General features: G+C 45.1%; 1 long non-coding RNA gene across 1 annotated transcript in view; it reads left to right on the top strand.

Moving 5' to 3' along the window:
- Positions 1 to 20,919, top strand: part of LOC132597754 (uncharacterized) — a 145,027-nt gene that overhangs the window by 32,663 nt on the left and 91,445 nt on the right. The window contains exon 2 of the long non-coding RNA XR_009565042.1: positions 10,327 to 10,396. This is a non-coding gene — a long non-coding RNA (uncharacterized lncRNA). The remainder of the gene's footprint in view (positions 1 to 10,326; positions 10,397 to 20,919) is intronic.

Raw genomic sequence — 20,919 nt, 5'->3', positions numbered from 1 at the left:
AGTAGTGAGCTGGCTTAGTCTTCTTTTCTTTCTTCTACCAGCTCAGTCCACAGTCCAGTTCTAAAGATGGTTGGTTCTTGGGGCTGGGAAAGCAACAAGGCAGCAGGATATGTTGGCAAGAGCACGAGCTTTGGAATCAGATAAATGTGGGTTCAAAATCCAGTTCTGGGATTTGTACAAACTGCACCATTGGGCACATTACTTAACATCTCTGAGCCTCCGTGCCCTCATTTATAAAAGAGTTGGTAATAGCTACCAAACAGAGTTATTGTGAGAGAAAAATGAGATAAGGTTTATAAGGCACTCAGCGCAGTGCCTGGCAGAGAGTAGGAGCTAATTAAATGTGAACTCCATCTCTTCCCTGTGGAATACCTCAGTAGCTGCAATATTCCTTTATGCATCAAGGAATTAACACCACTGTTACGAGATTAATTCACAGCAATGCACATGAAAACAGTGATTCAGATCATGGAAAAAAACTATAATTAAAGTATCCAGTATTGTTTGATTACAGGATTGGCTTCACTCACTTTAGCACTTTGTGGGCAGAGAGCAGGCAGCCTGGGAGAGAAGCGGCTTGGTCTGGGGGAGGTTTCTGACCACTTCCCAGGGCCCTGCTGGGTAGTGACGACTCCCTGAATTCTGTTTTGCACCGCATCTTAATGAACATCATGCTTACTGAACATCTACTATGTGCCAGGCCCTTTAAATACTCGTTCTCGTTTTATTTGCCCCCAAATCTCAAAAGGTCCATATTCATAACTGCATTTGACAACCAAGAATGCTGAAGCTCATAGGTAAATTCAATAAGTTGCTCAAAATGTCATTCCCAGTAGGAGATGGAGCTAGGGTTTAGTTCAAGTCCATGGACTCCAAAGACCCCGCATTCAATTCACCACACAGCCTGCCTCCTAGTTTAGGCACCAAATTTACAGCCAAGTATGTAACAGGCACTTTTTAAAATATTTTAAGTATTACAGGCAAGACTGCTAGTTAACATCTAATTCCCTGCTCCCCTTCTTCACTAACAAATCCTGTCTTTGAGTAGCAATATGCCCAACTATAGATCATTTTTCAGTTTCCTTTGAAGCTAAGGAGGCCCAAAAGATCTAAGAAATTGGAACTACCAGAAAATTTCATAATCAAATCCTGACCTATATGAGAAACATGACTTCGTGTTTTCCATCGCCTCCTCTTTCCTTCTGCATCCTGTCTAGAATGTGAACTAAGAGTCGGTGCTTGGCAGCCCTTTTGAACCATAAGGTTCATGAAGTGACTTTGAGAATGGAAGACAGTGCTAAATTCAGCAGAGCAGAAAAAGTTCGAAGAAGCCAGTCCCCAGTGACAATGGAACTGCCGTGCCAATACTGGCTTGCCAATTTTTGAATTTCTTTCAAAGGAGAGAGAAATAAGCCTCTACTAAGTTAAGTCATTTTTATTTTGTTATTGCCGCTGAACATAATCCCGATACACCTATCATATTTTATTTACTCCTCCAACAGTTCTACCAGGTAGGTATTTTTATTCCCAGGTTTTTTGGGTGAGATAACTGAAAGAGAAGTTAAGCCCTAGATCACTAAGCTAGTAAGTAACAGAGTGGATGTGAACCCAAGCCAACTTCTCCAACACTCATACTCTTAATAATCATATTAGACTGCCGAGTTGGACTGAACATCAAAGACTATTTTTCCAAGCTGAAGAACTTTCATGTCTCAGTGGAATTTTTCTTCAGAATCAAACTTTATTTCTGGTGGTTTGAGCCCTATTTGCATCTGGCATGAGGTTAGTTTTTCACTTTGTAAGAAATAACATTCTAATGGGTTTTTAAGGGCCCAGAAGACTTGTTAGCCATTCCCTGGCTGCTGCAGGACAAACTCATTAAAAACATCTGAACAAAACCAACAGAACTTGAAGGGCAACAAGAAAATGAGGAAGACTCTCTGTGTGAGGGATTAGAGCATCTATACCGTAAATCACAAATGTCAAAAGAGCCAGTCACCCAACTGGAGTTGGGACTCTGTGTCCAGAACACTTAACCTGTTTGCATTCCCAGATCTCATGGCTTGGGAATGAGAATCGAAATCACATATTCATTACCAGAATTTATTCCAATAAAACAATTTGGATATCCCTGGAGTTTTCTCTTAACGGGATTTTACCTATGTGGAAAGAGAGTTTGCTAAGCAAATGAATGAAGCAAATAAAATTGGAGGAGACATGTTTACTGAGCTAAAGAGAACAAATTATTTTGCGGCACCGGGAAAGTACCCAATTACAGTAAAACATGGTTTCTTCAGAAGTCTATTGATTGGGACTTGATATTAATTAGCATCTGTAAAATGGGGATAATTACACTGAAGTTTCAGGGTGGTGGTAAGGAATATGTGAGATACACCATGCAGAGATGACCTAGCATGGTAACTACCACTGAGTATGCTTTTATTCTTTTATGGGGCTCTAGGACCTGGAGCTGGGGATCATGTTCGCTCTTCCAGCCTCTGGGAAGATACAGAGATGATTTTAAAAATAATGAGAAGAGAAAAGCGACAAATCCTCAGTTGTTTTTACTTAACAATCCAGGCATAGAGCAGAGAGCATTGGTCCTAGTAGCTGCAAAATAATTCTGCAGGGTCTCTGGCTACCTGATTTTTGGAAGCCCATCTGAGCAAATCCCCTAGTCCCTGAACCATATCAAGAGACAGCACAGCATGTGGTGAACATCACTGGCTCCAATACCAGTTGGTTTGGGTTTGAATCCTTGCTTTTCACCTGCTTGGCCAAGTTAGTTAAATGTCTGTGAAATGGAGCTATACCCATAGTTGGTTGCAGTAAGGGTTCAAGCAAATAACACATGTAAGGGATTAGAAGAAGATCTAGTACATAATTAGGGGTCAATAATTCTTGGTCCGTGTTAGGGACTAGAATTATTAGTGTGTGGTCTGGCATGGTTTCCTTCCTCCCCTTCCTTTCATACTGCCCCATCATGGTGGCTTCCACTCATGTGTGGTGGTAGCAAAGCAGACTTCATAAGAAAGTCAGGAGACTTGCGTAGAAATAGACCCAAAGGAAGCCTATAACAAAAGGTCTGGCAGGCTTCTGTTAAAAGATCTGAGCTTAAAATTTGGAGGCAGGTCAACCTGGGTTTAAAACCTGGGTTTTTTGTTGACTGGCTGGCTCTGTGACCTTAAGCAAGATCTCAGGGCCTCGGAATGTACATATATGTTTATGTGTGCCTGTGAAAGTTTGCTAATTAAAGAGTAAAAGTGCAAGTAAAAGAACTCTACCTCTTGTGATCTTTAAACTTTGTAACTGGTGGTTTGCACAGTTCCAAGGCTGCTCTGAACTGATGGACAGTTTAGGTCCATGAAATTTTATTTGGGGGACCCAGTATAATAAACCATGCCAAACCTACTGGCTTAGAACAACAACCATTTGCTTAGCTAATGACTCCGAGGGTTGCCAGTTTGGTCTGGGCTCAGCTGGGCAGTTCTTCTGCCGGTTGCAAATGGTTCATTCCCACACCTGCAGTAAACTGCAATCAGCTGGTGGTTTTGCTTCTGGGAGTTAGCTGGCTCTTGGTTGGGGTGATGAAGGCAATGAGCTACATGGCTCTCATTATCCAGCAGGCTAGCCCAGGTTTAATGACATGGCGGCAGTCACGGGGTTGCAAGAGAGGATAAGTCCCAATATATAAGCACCTTTCAGGTTTCTACCTTGTGTCACAATGGCCAAAGCAAATCACATGGCCAAACCCAGAGTAAGTATATAGGAAACTTCCCAAGGGCATGGATGCAGGGTGGTGTGAACCCATCAGGAGACATTACTAAACAATCTACCACAAGCATAGTAGAACTTGTTCCGGGAGAAGAAGTTCTGAAATAGGCATCTTGAACAGATGAGGCCCAAGTGACTTCCCTCTTAATGAACTCCAGGGAGAAATCATTCAGTCCATAAGTCTGGAGAAATCGTTTGAATGATGAAGTTCTTCTCTTCCCAACCAATTGGAAGGTTGGATCTTGCATATAGATTTTCTTAATCTGTGAATTAGAACCCCAGAATAGGAGGTTTCTAAGTCTCTTTAAGCTCTGGCATTCTGTGAGTCTATGCTTTGCCATTCCACTTAGGGAATAGTTGGAGCCCAGCCCAAGAAAGCTCAGTTTTCTCTTCCAACAAGGTAGACAGGAAATTTCAGCCCAATGCAAGAAGCAACTGGTCAACCATGATTTTGTGATCATCAATTAAACTGCCTCAAGAAGTAGTGAGCTCTGTTATTGGAGGTGATCAAACACATACCAGACAGCCATTTATTCAGAAATGACATGAAGCTGTGGTTCTAATTGTGTGTGTATGAGAGAACATCAGAAATGTCTTATTGCTCCTAGGGATTCTGATGCCTGCCCCAGAGGCAGGACACACAGAAAAGTGGAATTAGTCCTCGTATTAGGTAAAAAAAAAAAAAAAAAAAAAAAAAAATTATTCAACAAAAATGACAACAAATGAGCATACACTATAAGCAGATTAAAGTACTTTCACATCCTATACTTTACTTTTTTATTGTCAGTAACTCCTTTTTACAAAGGAAAGAACAAAAAACTCGGAGAGGTAAAAATATTTGCTCGAAGTCATCCTCGAGTGTCTGAGGAGTTCTTTCAGTCTGTTCTTGGTGACCTGCTTTCTTTCCTTCTTTCCTTCCAGCATTGATTCATTTGTTCAGGCTGTCACTTGTTTGATGTTCATCCTAGGTGAAATTTCTGTTGAGTGTTGAGAAGACTAGGCATCCATTATTCTCACAACACATATGCACCTAAAGTTCCACACCTTAAGGTTTTAGTGAGAATGAAATTAGATAATACATGTAACCCTTGAGTGGTACCCGGTACCTAGAAATCATTCCATGAAGGCTGACTAATACTATTTTGGGAAAAAAGACAGGGAGCTTTTGAAACTGAGGATGAGCTCAGAGAATCTGAGATCCCTGGTCAGAAAGAAACATGTACAAAAGGTTAGAGACAGTGACCAGAGCCCCGGATCCTTGAATCCTGTGATTGTTTCAGGAACCCTGAGGAGAGCGAAGGGCATGCGAGCAGAGGACACCTCAGGGGGAGGTGATGGAACAGGAGTGCAGCCTGGTGTTGCCCCCCTCATCCCCCCATCCCCCCCCCAGGCTCACATCCTCCCACCACTCAAGCCGTGACTGAGAAGTTCCTTGAACTTCTTTGGAGGCATCGAACATTTCTGGAGCTTGCCAAGAGAGTGCACCACCAAGACTACAGTGGGGACCTCTGCTCCCTTGAGATGGTGCCCAGGGAAAGCTTGCGATGGAGGAGTTAACCCTCTCCCTCAGCCCTGTGGTCTCACAGCCCCTCCAGATGGCTCTCTTGGGCAAGACCTAAGACAACCCCACACAGGCTGTCACTCACAGTGGACAACAACTGGTCCCCAGAAGACACTCAAGTAACTCTTGCCCTGGCAAACTCTGGGAGTGCAGGTCATACCCAGAAGCTTGCCACCTTCTCCTTCACTCTGAGGACAAACCAGCTAATCAGGTCTAGTTATAAAGCATATCAGACTCCAGCCACCCCACATCAGGCTCTTTGCATGGTCTCCTGGAAGCCCCTCTCCCTTGTCCTGGATGCAGATCCTCATGGAAAGATGTGCTCTCTGAGCAGGGGTGAGGGGTTGAGGGGAGGACAGAATTTCTTTTAAAAGAAGATCCTTTTCTGCAGTTGTTTGAAAGTAAAATACTGATAAGGCAGTTCTTAACAATGCTAGAGAAAGATTAGAGGGAGCAGAGTGCAGTGCACAATGGAAACATCAGATGAAAACAAAGAGGCAGGTAGAGCAGGGGGTCTACCTTTTCATGCACTTGCCCTCTGAAAAATCCACAGCCCTGGCCCAGTCCTGGCCTACCCTGCCTTCAGCTCACTAGCACCTCCTGCTGTTTCTTTTTTAAATTTTATTTTATTGAAGTATAGTTGATATATACAATATTACGTTAATTTCTGCTGTACAACGAAGTGACTCAGTTATACATATATATACATTCTTTTTCATGTTCTTTTCCATTATGTATCTCCTGCTGTTGAAGCCTGGCTCCTCTTGGCCCAGACCCACAGCTCCAGGCCCAGGTCTAGAGAGGAGTATCCCACAGAGGCTGCCTTCTCTCCAAATCTCTCTGCCACCTTGGAGCCATGGCTATGCAGAAGCAGTTTCAAGGACCCCAGATAAAAGATTTGGCACAAAGGAAAGCACCAGTACTCAGGGTCTGGCTTGTGCTTCCCAGTGTGCTGAGAGCTTTTTGTACAGAATTCCATCTAAATAGAGAGGTAGAAAAAAGATAATTCCATGCCATCCTTGGGGCAGCTTGGTGTCTTAGTTTACCAAATAATATTTTTCTGTTCTCTCTGCATGGTTCTTTCTGCCCTGAATGCCCTTCTCCAGCATCTTCACATTTGCTAACCCCATCCGTCCTTCCAGGCCCCACTTAAATACCACCATCTCCATGAAGCCTCCCTGATCCCTCCTCTGCCACCACCACCACCCAGTCAGAAATCATTTCATCCCATACTTATTCATGCTGTGCCATAGCTTCCTCAACTGTAAGATGGTCATAATAATAGTACCCACTCTATAAGGTTATTGTGGGAATTAGTTAAGAACGTTCAGAATGAAGCTTAGCATATAGGCAAAAGTTCAATCATCATCATACTTGCTGTTGTTATCAATGGATTTGACCACTGTCCTTTGCTATACTATGAGATTTTGGAGGCAGGGCAGGGATAAGGTCTTATTTATCTCTGAACCCTAGAGGTTAGTAGACAGCCTTGATACCCAACAGATACTCAGGCTCAGAAGAATATTTGTGGGATGAGTGAGTGCACGAGTGGCAGGGGCCAACGGTAAGACTGATCCTTAAGCCAACAGACACACTGCTCCTTACCCCTCCATCTGCCTAGGCATCTTTTTGGGCCACCTAGTACTATGCCACTATTGTTCAAAAACTATTGTTCATCCTAGCCTTCAAACGGCCACCAGAGTGGTACGGCCGCTGCTGCACAAGCTGACAACATCATGGAAGCCGCTCTGGGGGCTCTGCACCTCCGGGGCTGGTAAAGATGGAACCTGTGCTCCTGGCAAAGGCAGGGCGCTCGGCGTTTCTGCAATCCCAGCCCTGCCTGGGGCCCCCATTATAGCAATGAGCACGGCATATTTGACTTTTTACCTTGTCTCTCCTGCTTCTCAGCATGGACGCTTCCTAAGGGATGTCAGACTTTGAATTTCTTATCATGTTGTTTATATCTAATAAGTGACTCGCCCTGTTTTTTTAAAAGTCAGCTTTTAAAAATACTGTGTTTGAACATCTGTCAAGGGCTGGGGATTAGCTGAATAGGCACTGGATGCCAGGATATTATATTCTCTCTTATCCTTTATACTGTAATTATCTTGATCCTCAAACAACTCAGCACCAGTTACAACCACTTTCGCAGACTTGTTGTTGCTGCAAATTCAAAAAATTATTTTATTTGAATCTAAATTAAACTGATATGTAACAAGGGTTTTTTTTTCATGCTAAGTCTCAAAAAACAGTATCTGCAGATGATTAAAAAAACAGTCAAACATGGACCATTTCAAAGTTTATTTCAAGAATAAACTCATGAAAATTCATCTAATTATGCAGCAGTGTACCAAAAATAATCTTTCCCAAACCTAAATGTGTTTAACAAAACACACAGTCAGCTAAGCCAAATGAAAGCAAACGTGTGTTTATGCCGCAGTCGCCCCTCCCCCTGGTGCTCAAGTGGGCACGAGGGCTTGGCAGGGTTCAGAAGCCTGTTGGAGGCGTCTGCGTGCTGAGCTGGGCTTCTCATTGTTTCCAGTGAGGGGCTGTTGGCACCCACTGGTCACAGAGATGGAGCCTGTTGTGAGTGGTCTCTGTGCGCAGAGCTGGGGTGTGGGAACTTAAGGGATCTCCTCTTAGAAACTTAGGGGACAGGCGACGCTACCAAAATACCATGCACATGAATGCATGCACACTCAGGCTGCATCTGCCGCTTATTAACATTAACGGTGATGACAGCTACCATGTACTAAGCTCTTGCTCTGGGTCAGGTGTTTATTCAAGGGCCTGACATTCATTTTATCTACTGACCCATGGGACAAAACTGGGAGCTGGTTGTAGATGTAGACACTGAGGACCAAAGGTAAAGCATCTTCCTAAGGTCACACTAGTATCTGGCTGAGCTGCTATGAAATCTGTCTGTTTTTGTTTGTTTTTTGTTTTTTTGGCTGCACTGTGCAGCGTGTGGGATCTTAGTTCCCTGACCAGGGGATCCAACCCCTTGCATTGGAAGCTCGGAGTCTTAACCACTGGACCGCCAGGGAAGTCCTGGAATCTGTCTATTCTTTATCTGCTGTATCATACCATGTCTGTTCAGCCCTGGGCCAGCCTCTCTGGGGAATCCATGGGAATCCCAGCTCTCACAACTCAGACAAGCTCCTCATTGCTCTCAACATCTCAATATACTCATCTGCAGAATAGAGAACACAAAACTTAGGGCATAGTAAAGATTCAAAAAGTCATAAAATACTATTATTCCATTAGACTGTACACCCTCAGAGGGCAGACATGTATCTATTTTATTCATAATTGTATCCCTTGTATCTCCCATAATAGTAACTCTCCCAGTGTTTGGCACATAATGTTCACTAAAGTGTGGGAAGTGAAAGAATAGGAGGTGTGTCCTTCCTATATGTTGTCTGCAGTCTATAAGGGAAGAAAAACTAACCAGTGTGAGCAAAGGAGAGAACAAAATGTCAGCGAACATATCATTAAGGGAATGTGGATGACGTGTCAGGGACTCATCAGTAGTGTCATATTGGAATTGTACCTCGCCAAGCATTAGACATCGGGGTCTGGACCCAGAGCCCCAATTTCCTAGCTGTGTGGCGCAGGCAAGGTTTTGACCCGCTCTGAGCTTCTGTTGTCAGAGAGGAATCCTCACGATCTAACTCTGCTTTTCTCCTTGTACCGTTGTAAGGATCCCCTCAAATACAGAAAGCACTGTCACACACTGTATGAAACCATCATCATTTTTGACAACGAGAATGGGGAAATGAGGCTGAACCCACAGGAGGAAACAGCTAGAAGTTAAAACCATGAAGGAGGGCTCACATTTTGCTGTAAATTAGAATGGATTCCAGGAAGAGAACTGAAATCAAGGGTCTGTATCAGGTTCAGATCCTGTTTCCAGAAGCCTGTAGCATCCTGGGGTTCTCACTCACTCTATCATTTGCCACCCAGTGGCAATATTAGGCACTCACTAAATATTTTTAAAATTTAGTTCATTTGTCTTAATTGAAATAAATGAATTGGATTGAATGGAATGGAATGGGTTCAAAACCTAACTAAAACTCACCTGCCCCCAACACAAATCAAATAAAATCACCGAATCAGCTATCTTCACAAGTTTCATGGTCTGTCCCACCACTGTACCTTTTCTCTAACTGAAGCAGAAAAGGAAGGAGCCTAGATTCTGGAAAGGTGCTTGAACACCCAGGAGGAAGGGACCTGGGACTTCCAGGGAAATAGGAAGGTCCCATATCCCTCAAATTACTTGAAACATGCATTCCAAAACTGGCTTAACAAACGGGGGTCTTTTATCCCAGCATTCATGTATTAATTCAGCGAATATTTTTAGTCCCTGCTGAGTGTCTGGCACTGTGCTAGTCCCTGGGTCTCCAGACTTTTCTTATTTTCTGTCTCTGTTACCTTGTGCAAGTCCCTTAAACTTTCTGATCCTCAATTTTTTTATCTGTAAAATTGACATCAATTTTTCATGCCTTCCAGAGTTGGTAGGAGGATCGAATGAGATTAAAATGCTTAGCACACTACCTGACATATAGTGACTACTTTAAAAGAAATAGTAGTTAAAGAATTAAAGATAAAAAAGAAAGATCTCTGGATCTAATAGTCGGATAAGTCATAGGGAGAACTAATTATAGTTGGAAGTTGAAGGCAGTGCATGCCCATGCAGAGAGAAAACCTTCCCCTGCCTACCCTTCCACTGCCATTGAGCCCAGTCTCCTGAGGCCCCCGTCGCTCTCCAGACCCACCTCTCACAGCCCTGCCCCCTGTCCCCTGTGCCCTCCTCTTCTGCCACACATGGGTTTGACTGGTTAGTTTTTGAAGAGGCCGTGTTCTTTCAGGCCTCCCTGCTACTTGGAAAAGCCCCAGTAATTCAGCAAGACCTGCCTAATGTCAGCCCCTCTGGGAGACCTTGTCCTCTTGTCCTGGCTGAAGTTTGTTCCCTCCCCTTACTCCTACAGAACTTGGACAGACAGTTGATGCAGTGTTCATTTTGTGGCCAGCTTTCCAGTAGACCGTGAGCTCCGCAAGGTAAGATCCTACCCTTCACTGATTCTTGTGTCTGTGGGGTCTAGACCAGTGCCTGACTCGGGGGCCTTTGGTGATGAATGGGATGGAGGGGGACAAGCAGACAGGCAAGAAGAGAACAAGAGATTCGGGACAGCAGTTCCCAAAGGTGGGGTTGGGTCTACGGATTGGCTGTTAAGACTCACCTGGAGAAATTCTGCAGACAAAGCAGAAGAAAACCCACACACGTTTCCACCCTTCTGAGATTCTGTCCTTGGGAGGCGAGGGGCCCAGGAAAAGATGGATTCACCTTGAAGCTAATGAAACTTAACCTTCAGGATCCTTTACCTTCACAGCCCCTTCCAGGGTCCTGGGAGCTCCAGCAATTTCTTATTCTTAATTTTATATTTTTACAAAAGTGTCCTCCATATGGAATGAGCTCAGGCCCCACAAAACATTGACCAACCTCTGGCCCCAAGATCTGGAGTTTCAATAAGCTGGTCATGTGATTCCGATACACCAGGAGGGTTGGGGATCACTTGCTACTCAATGTGCGATTCACAGACCAGAATCATCAGCGTCGTGGGTGAGTGTGTTCGAAATGCAGGATCTCAGCCCTCCCCTCAGACCCACTGTATCTGAATCCCCATTTTCACAAGACCCCTGGGCTGATTCACATGAAAAATATCACATTCAACATAAAGTCTGTGAAGTGCTGCTCTAGTAGTTTCCCTGAGAGAAAAATTATTTCCAGCTGTGAGATCAGGAGGCCTTCCGGGAGGAGATGATTTCTGAACGAGACCCTAGAGTAGAGGCAGTGTTTGGGTGTAAGGAAGTATATTCCAACAGAGAGAGCAGCATCAGGAGACTCACGCAGTTGGGAAGTATAAGGACAAGTACAAGTACTCCAGGACCTTTCAGCTGGAACTGGACAAGAACGATGGTAGTTAAGCTGTCTGGAGTGGGAATGAGAGAGGCAGGCAGGCCATGGAGGCACACAAGTGCTGGGTTAAGACCTCTGGATTTTAATGCATAGAAATGTGAAGCCTTTGTGTTTGGATGCAAAAGATATGAGAGATCAAGCTGCAAAAGCAAAACTTCCCCTGGGAGAGGGAAGAGGGCAATGATATTCATTCATGCTCAGGTGCAGCCCTTCCTGAAAGAAGTAAAAGAAGGGTTAGGAAGCCAGGAGCGAGGGCTGACAGAAAGCCCTGGGAGGCAAGCATATTTTTTCCCACCCTGGACGGCTGATGAGACACTCAATACTGCTCCCACATTGGAAACTCCATGAATATTGGCTGATTGTGGTTTAAAGGGGGGAATAAAACTGGTGTGGTCCAGACTGAGTCCTGTGAACTTCTCATCACTCCCCACTCCCTCCAGTCTCCACCCCTGCAGCTTCCATTTAACTCATTCCTGTAGCCCAACAAAACCTCCCTGCAGGGTTGTTAGGAAGATTAAAGGGGATAATATAGCAAAGTACCAGGAATATATTAGGACCTGAAAAAGTGCATATAATCTTTTGAACTTGGAGCCAGAGCTCATGGTTCCCGCTTTTTTCTACCCTATACCTGGTTCAAGTTCTAACACAGAGTAGGTTTTCAATGAATGCTCGATGGAAAACATGGCCACAATACCAGCTAATGGGAAACTCATTATCATTTGGCCTTATGGGTTTTGTCAAGGGTTGTGTTACTATACACACTTTAATAACGCGCCCCAGTAACAATTTAATGAGCACTTACTCTGTGTCAGTCACTGTGCTAAGCATTTTATGTATATTATTTCATCTAATCCCATCGTACAGATGAGAAAGGGAAACTTAGAGATGTTGAGCATCTTGCTCAAAGTCCCATTGTTACTAAGAGGCAGAGCTGGAGATAGAACTGAGCACAAGCGTGAGATCAAAGCACCGCTCAACTGTGAAGCCTCTCATGGGTGTCATAGGTGGAACAGGTTCCACCAGGAAATGTACATTTGGCTTCTCCCTACCCCCACCCCACCTTATGCAAACACTAGGGAGAGTCAACATCACAGTATTCTACTGATGGGATTGTAGACTCACAGTTAGAGATGGAGAAAAGATTAGGGAATAAAGGATTGATCAAGTTCAATTCTGCTGTCTTACGGATGCTAACATATAGGCCCAGAGAGGTTGCTTGAGTTGCTCAAGGTAACATAGCATGAGAGTGAAAGGGTTGGGCTCCATGTAACGTTTCTTGGCTCTTACAATATGGTTCTTACATTAAGACAAAAACAAACATTAAAAAAAAAAACAGGTTGTCTTGTTTTGCTCTACCCTCACCTTTTCACATCCTTCCCCCTGCACCAGATCTCGCCTTCTCTCTCTTTTTAAAATTCCTTTATTTATTGGTTCAGCAAATGTTTACTGAGGCACTATAGTGAAATAAGTTACATTCAGGGAAGAGTCAGGACTTTAGGAATAAATAAGAGTTAAGGAGCAAGAAAGAAAAACAGAAAAAGAAAGGAACAATAAAAGGAGTAACAAAAGTAGAAAGGAAGAGAGAAGGGAGAAGGAAGGGAGAAAGGAGAGAGGAAGGAAGGAAAGAGAAAACAACATTAATTGAGCACATTCTATGTGACAGGCACTCTTCTAACCGTGTTACATGTATTTATTTAAATCAAACAGAAACCTTATGAGGTAGTCACTTTCATTATCCCCATTTTGCAGATGAGACACTCGTGGCACAGAGACCTTAAGTAAATTGCTCAAAGGCAGAGAGCTGGAAGGTGGCGAGGCCAATGCATAAACCTAGCAGATCTGGCTCCAGAGACCTTGCTGGGGGCTACAGAGGTATTTGTGTTGAAATGTCCTCCAATTGCCCTGATGGCCACTGGAAGGGGAGTAGATGCCAACAGTAGGCACAACAGTGTTCCTGAGAGTCTTTTATCATCTTGTCCATAGTTATTCTCTGAAGAACCATCCTCACATGGTTTGCCATGGACCATCAGCCCCAGGGCATGAAGAGAGGCCTACGATGCACACAGGACAGTGGACAGAGCAGCCCAGGAGGGGGAATGGTCATGTGATTTAGAGGCAGGAGAGCAGGGACTTAGCTGTGTGCCAGCCACTCGCTAGCTGTGACATATGACGAGTCAATTCGCCTCTTTAACTGTATGGCTCCTCTGCTGGAGAACGGGAACAATAGTCAGTTCTACCTTATGTAGTTTATAAAATCAAAAGGCAAAGACAAATCAAACATAGCCATCAACACTCCTCTGCTTATTTTGTGTAGAAGTTTGTTTAAAAAGAAAGAAACTGTGTGGGAGGCCTGAGTTTAGGACGAGGATGACAGAGAGAACTCAAAAGAAGAAGAAAGGTTTAGGAGATAAGCTCTCTGTGGGTAACGCTAAGGGGATGAATTCTTTTGGAAGAACTAGAATGGGCCCAGGTGATAGTTAATTGTCTCTGGAATAAATGAATGGTTAGTCATTCATTCATTCAATAAATATTTATTGAATGTCTCCTGTGTGCCAGTCACAGAGCTAGACACTGGGGTACAGCGGTTTAAAGAACGGACGTGGTCCTGATTTTCATAGAGCTTGCCGTCTGCAGAGAGTCAGACACTGAACAAATATACAGAATTTAAACGCATTATAATAAACGGTGACATGTGCTATGAGGCAAAGGAAAAGAAGAATTTTCTGTAAGAGGGAGAACCAGCATTGGGCAGGTGGAGACATCCTAGAGGACTCAACAGCCTACCTTCCCCATCCTCCACTACTATCCTCACCGCACCGGTCCCACCACCCTACATCCTGCCACCCACCGACTGCTATTCAGAAGATCATAGGCCTCTGCTCCCTACAGGTTTGTACTATCTTGGTTCAGGGAGCATCTTAGTCTGTTCAGGCTGCTATAACAAAATACCATAAACTGGGGTGCCTTATAAACAACGAACATTTAGTTCTCACATTTCTGGAAGCTGGGAAATCCAAGAGCCTAGTGCTGGCAGATTCAGGAACCGCTTCTTCATTAATGGCAGTCTTCTCACTGTAACCTCCCATGGGGAAGGGGGCAAGGGAGTTTTCTCAGGCCTCTTTTATAAGGGCACTAATCCCATTCATGGGGGCTCTGCCTTCATGACCTCAACTCCCAAAGGTCCCACCTCTTAATACCATCCCCTTGCAGGTTAGGATTTCAACTTGTGAATTTGGGGGGAACACAAAACATTCAGACCATAGAAATGAGCAGTCTTTTGAATGCCCAAGAAAAATATGTGCACAGGTCCCCAGGTGTCAAGGCTGCTTTCGTCATCAGCCTTCTTTGATGGGCTTCTTGTGTATCATTATTATTCCTACTTCTACAGATTAAAAAAAAAAAAAGTTCACAATAGTACAATGACTTGTCTAAGGTGACACAGCAAGTAAGACCATACTAGGGTTTAGGATGCATGCTCTAAGGGAGGGTGATATAAGAGATCCTGACAGTTATAGAGAAGGCAGAGGGCATGCCTGACCCAGAATGAGGTCAGACTTCCAGGACTGGTGAAGTTCTAACCCTTTGGAAGCTAGAAATAGGGACAACGGCCATTCTCTGGAAGACCTACGACTGGTTCAGTTTGAGTGACCAGAAACAGCCCCCCAAACCCAGGGTCAGGATTTGCAGTTCTCTAAAGGGAGCTGTGGTCAGATGGGGAGGAAGGGGCTTTTCCTAGTACTCCTGCTTCTGGAGGGGCAGGGCCTCGGCCACCCCCATAACAGTGCAAGCCAGAGAACCAGGGCTTCAGGTGGCCTGGTTAAGTTGCTCCCACACAGCTGCAAAAGGACACTCACACAAAAGGAGCAGAGTATGAAGGGAGGCTCCAGGCAGGGGGACGTCAGCGCTGTCTCCGCTCCAGCCCTAGTGCTGAGCCGGCCTGGGAGTAGGCCCCTCCCCAGGAGGCTTCAGAGGCTTGCAGAGCCCGGTCCTGCAGTCCCCAGATGCAGACAGTAGGTGGCAGTGGGTGGTGAGAAATCTCGTCCTCGCCGGGCTGGGGCTCCCGAGTCCCAGCCGGGAGAAAAACGTGGCTGGGCTTCGGCCGCGCGGGAGAGAAACGCCCCCGGGGTGGGGCGAGGGGGCCGTCCCGGGACCCGGCGGCTCTGCCCCCGCCGAGGTCAGCGAGGACCAGGGAGGCGGGCTCCCTGGGGCTCCCGGTGCCCATGCGGCTGTACTGTCACGGGGAGCCCTGGGGGACCCTGCACCCTGGTGAAGGCCCTGCCCACTGCCTTCCTAGCCAAAATGTGTGCCCGGCGTGGGAATTTATTTCCTACGCAAATAACTTTTTTTTTTAAAACTGAAGAAGAAACTGCCGTTCAGAGAGGTTAAGGGATTGCTGTAGCCACAGAGCCGGCTGGCGCTGTGCAGGATTACAACCCAGTCCTATCTAATGAGTCGGTGCTTTTTTCTGTTCCAAGACCCAGTGGGGTATCCCCTTGCGAGAACGCCTGGGTTTAATGTGGAGTGGCCTCCGGTCTGCGTTTAAAACCGTTGGCTCAGCCACGGTGTGGCCCTGGGCCGGTTTTGATTCCGCCCTGCGGCAGCGTCCAGCGAGGGGAGTAGCTGCGATGGCCTCTGGGTGGCCTTCAAGCGCCCTAATTCGCTCCGCAAGCCCTGACTGCACACCCTCCCCCTGCCCAGCATCCGGCCTCTGAGCAAGGACCCTGACAGAGCCGGCCCCACCTCTGGCTGCCTCCTCTAATAAGTGATACCGGGTCTCAGCCCCCTTCGCAGCCTCTGACATTTTACATAACTTGTACTCTCGAGAATTCCTTAGGTCTTCACAGCCGCCCTGCGAGACTGGCAGAGAAGGGGTGTTTATATTTACAAAAGAGAAAACTGAGGCTTCGGAGAGGTGATTTGCCAGTCAGTGCGTGGCTGAGCGGGTCTTGAACCCCAGGTCTTACAAGCTGACCGGGCGGGAGCAGGGGTGCTGGCGCGAGAGGGTTCTCCTAAAGGCCAGGCCACTTCAGCGCCTGCCTCTTCCAGTCCCGACAGCAGCGGGCGGGAGCCGCGGACAAATTAATTCACGCTATCTTTACATTATGTATAATGCTGCATGATTTTATTTTGCTTCGTTCCCGAAATCTTTTACAGTAATTAGTAGCCGAGTAAAATATAAAAATTAATGCAATATAACACTTTAATGGTAATAATACACCATCCTGTCTAATTAATAAAATCTGTTATTTCCAAGCACGATTATTTATTTGACAAATTGATAGCACACATCCTGTTCATACCCTCTTTCCCGGCTCCCATCCTTTCAGTTTATTGAATAAAATTGTAGCAGGAAAATAAACAGATTGTCTTCTGACCTGACAAGCAAGTGAGAAATAAACCCCTCGCTCATACATCTCTAATTGTTCTCAACAATATTCTCTAACACATGTCCAGGTCGGTTAGAAACAAATCTCAATTTCTCCATCCTTTTTTTTTTTTTTTCTTAATAACTGTATCTCATTATCAGGAAACGAGATCTACCTCCCCTTTTTCTTTGGGTAGTGTTTGTATTGGGGCAGATTGGGGAAATGAATTTTTTCACTGTGTTCAGACATTCTGACGGCTCGCTGACGGAGCGATTGCTCGGGCTCTGTTGAGAGAGGCGGTCTGGGCTGCTCTGAGCTACTGCTGCAGAGGACCCCACTTCACAGGCATCAGGAGAGGATCAGAAAGGGAGCAGGGAGGGAGTTCCCTGGTGGCCTAGTGGTTAGGATTCCCGGCTTTCACTGCCGTTGCCTGGCTTCATTCCCTGGTTGGAGAACTGAGATCCCACAAGCCGTATGGCTCGGCAAAAAAAAAGAAGAAAAAAAAAGCAGGGAGTAGGCTGGAAGGACTGTCATCAGGAGTTGGGAAAACAAAACCTGGAAAAGGGTTAAGGCAGGATACTCAGGCCTGGCAATATTTGTGGGTAGGGGCTGAGGAACAATGTCCAGCGTTACTGTGTGTGGAACTTGGGATGAACCACTGATCGAATTACAAACCCGAATGCGTATTATTTTATGTAACACAGGGACATTTTATATGCTGTGAAAATATGAAAGCATTTTAAGCTATAAATAGGGACTCTGAAGCAGAGATAGAGACACAGAGACAGATGGAGAGAAAGACACAGAGAAAGAGCAAGACAGAAAGAGAAAGAAAAAAAGAGGTAGACTCACCATCTGAGGGTTGTTTTGCAGCATTCTTCTCTGAAAGAAAAATTGTGATGTGATCTGTGTTTGGGGGAAAGCTATGCTATGCCCAGCTTTCAAGCTACATTTGCTGTAGTAAAAAAGGAAAAATCTCCAAGAGCACACAGGTGAAGAAAGTCACTCTCACATGGAAACTGGCCTTAGTACACAGGCAGAGATGTACATACCTGAGCACACACATAAGCACGTACGCATTCGTGCGCGCACACGCGCGCGCACACACACACACACACACACGCACACACACACACATATATATATATATACAATCCACGATGCGTCTCCAGAGCCCTTTCTGATGTAAAACTCTATGATGTTATGGGCACTAGGCCCAAAACACACACACACACACACTACAGACACAATGACACACAACGAATGCACACACATCCTGCTGAGCCCAGGCATTGCATCAGTGCACTCTTGCCCCATTGCTGAGACTTCCTGGGCCACCCTGCCTCACCATGAAGTCTCAGTACTCTGATCTTATTAAACTTCCCCCCACCTTTTCCTCTTGATCTACTCCCCTACCCCACCATCATTATCAGCTAATTCATTGTCTTAATAATAATTTTTAAAAGAATTTAAATAAGATTTGCTTGAGAGCATTTCCTAGTATCTTTGGAAACCCATAAAGTAGATGGTTACTTCAAGCTTTTTGCCAACACCCAGGTATACAGAAGGTGACTGATAAGTGCAGTTTGAGTACTTTACCTTGTATAAAGTGCTTCCCTATGAATTGTTGTGGGACAGGGGTTACTACACCCATTTTACAGAAGAGGAAACAGGTAGCCTCTTTCCAGGAGGAAACAGTTGGGATATTTATTGAAAAATAATATTTACTGAACACTTTCCATGGGTCAGATACTACCTACACACTTTATAGGCATTATTTCATTTAATCCTCACAGTAACTCCATTGTTCAGTTATTACTCCCAGTATGATAGATGTAGAGACTGCTATTCAGAAGGTTTGTGTAATTTGCCCCAAATTATACAGTTAATATATGATAGGGCTTGGGTTTGAACACTCACCTGTCTGGATTTGCAGTTCCTGAAAGTCCCATCTCTGATAGTCACCGGCTGAATGACTCTGAGCAAGTAACGTTACTGGGACTCAGTTTCCTCAACTATAAGACGATTAAAATTCTCACCTCGTGGGATTGATATGAAGGCTAAAGGAGACTAGGTATATAGATACAGATATAGATATAGATATAGATATCTATCTATATACATGTTTCATGCACAACAGAGTGCCAGGCATGCATTAGGAGTTTAATAAAGTCCATTGTTTTCCTTCAGTTTTCCTTTTGTCCTTACGTCAGCCACTGCTCCAGAAATTGCCTAAAAGCTAACTCAGTTGGCTGGGGCTGCACCTAGTGGCAGTTCCAGGTTCCAAGCATTGGTTTTACCATTTGCAAAATAGGGAACGAATGAACAGCTTTTTGTGAAGACAAAATGAGTTAGAGCATGAGAGGTCAGCACAGTGCCTGGTATACAGTTGGTGCTAAATAAATATTTGTGAAAGGAAAAAAGGGAGGGAGGGAGGAAAGGACCAGGGAAGTGGTGCACAGGTGTTTCGGAAGGACCTGTGCTCCAGTAGCTCTCAGGGCCAGGGGCCCGATCCCACCCCGGCTCCACCAGGCATTGGGCAGGAATGTTCCAAAGGATGGTGAGTGTCCTGCGGATCTGCTCAATGCCATCGATCAATATGCTTTATGATGTATCTAATTAAGCTTTTTAGCGAGGGATCACGAGATGACAATTTATCCCAGAGCCATCACTCATTAAGATGCTATTTCAGGAGATGACATCCTTCCAACCTTAATTGGCAGAGTTTGCGTGACTGGAATCCCTTGAGAGCAGAGATGCCCCTTGTCATTTTCTCGTCACCTCTGGGATAAGGGGCTCAGCGGGGTCCCGAGAGGCACATGAAATGAATTCGTTGGGTGTTGTAACAGCTCAGGCCCCAACTTCCCAGCTCTGGTCAGCTCCCACCAGCAGGTGGTGAGTCTTTGAGGGAAGGCAGGCAGCCTGTGGCTGTGCAGAGGCCCACATTCAGTCAGAAGCTCCTCCGATGTCTAGTCATGTTGGCTACGGAAGTGACTGCTCCTGCTGAAGCATCAGTTTCCTCATCTGTAAAGAAGTCATAGTCTTCCCTCCCACCCCCCACCTCACAGAGTTGTTTGCACGATTAAAGGAGATTGTGGAGAGCTTTATAGAGTAGTGGAAAGAGCACGGACTTCGAAGTGAAAGCCTCTAGTTCAACACTCTGTTCTATGACCCACTAGCTGTGTGATTCTGGACAAATTACTTAGTATCTCTGAAACCCATTTTTTTTTTTTCATGTGCAAAATGAATCAATAATAGTGTCTACTTCAACAGCTTGCTGGAAAGATTTTAAGAGTTTTATACTCAGCCTGGTTTCTGAGGATACTGGGGACACAGAGATGAAAAGTCATGGCAGTGTCCTAAGGGATCCTGTCATACCTTAATATCTGCAGAATAATATCTACACCAAGGACAAGTTACAAACCCAAAGAGGACCCGATTAAGCCATGCTGGCTATATTCTAGAAGACATAAGAGAGGAGGTGGCATTTTAGCTAGACCTTGAAATAGGAGAGCTTTTTCAGTTGAAGAACAGAGGAAAGGGCATCCCAGGATGAGGGAACAATCAGTATAAGCAAAGAGCCCATAGTTGGAGAAAGTTGCAGAGAGGAGTAGTTTGTGGGTGAATAAAGGAATGACGTAGTGAGAGAGGGAAAGAAGGCTAGGGGGCATGCCGAGGGCAGGTTTTAAAGTCCTTGAATGCTGTGCGAGAGCATTTGGACTTTACTATGAAGGTCACTGAAACCTCACAAAGGATGAGTTTAATGAAACCTTATGACAGAGCTTGGACCTCAGAGAAAGAAGGTATATTCGGGCACTTCTGCCAACAAAGGTGGTTTGGAACCTGCAGAGTGAATCTTATCTGTTCACTGTGACCTGAGAGATCAGAGCCCCAGGCATAAAATGCCATAGCCTTCTGGGGACCACACCACGAAACCAAAATGGCAATGGTACCCTGAATTTGGGACTGCTTTTCTCCTAGAGAGGGAGATTTGGAGAAGGAAACTAAATTAGTTGAGCTGCTAGCATGTATCAGGGATGTGGCGTTTAATTCTCAATTATGTGTGATTGTCCCCATTTACCAAATGATGCATTCGGGTCTCAGAAAAGGTCAGTGGCTTTCCTAAGGCGACCAGGTAATAAGAGCAGAGCCAGGATTTGATTTATGGTCTGCTGGTCCCAAAGCAGTGCTTCTACCACTGCATGCTCTCTCACCAAATGTTTTCACAGCTGAGACCT

The sequence above is a fragment of the Globicephala melas genome, chromosome 8 (genome assembly GCF_963455315.2).
Source record: "Globicephala melas chromosome 8, mGloMel1.2, whole genome shotgun sequence".
In the NCBI taxonomy this organism is placed as follows: Eukaryota; Metazoa; Chordata; class Mammalia; order Artiodactyla; family Delphinidae; genus Globicephala; species Globicephala melas.
The sequence above is the reverse complement of the archived record's forward strand: the minus strand, read 5'-3'. Positions and strand labels throughout refer to the sequence as shown.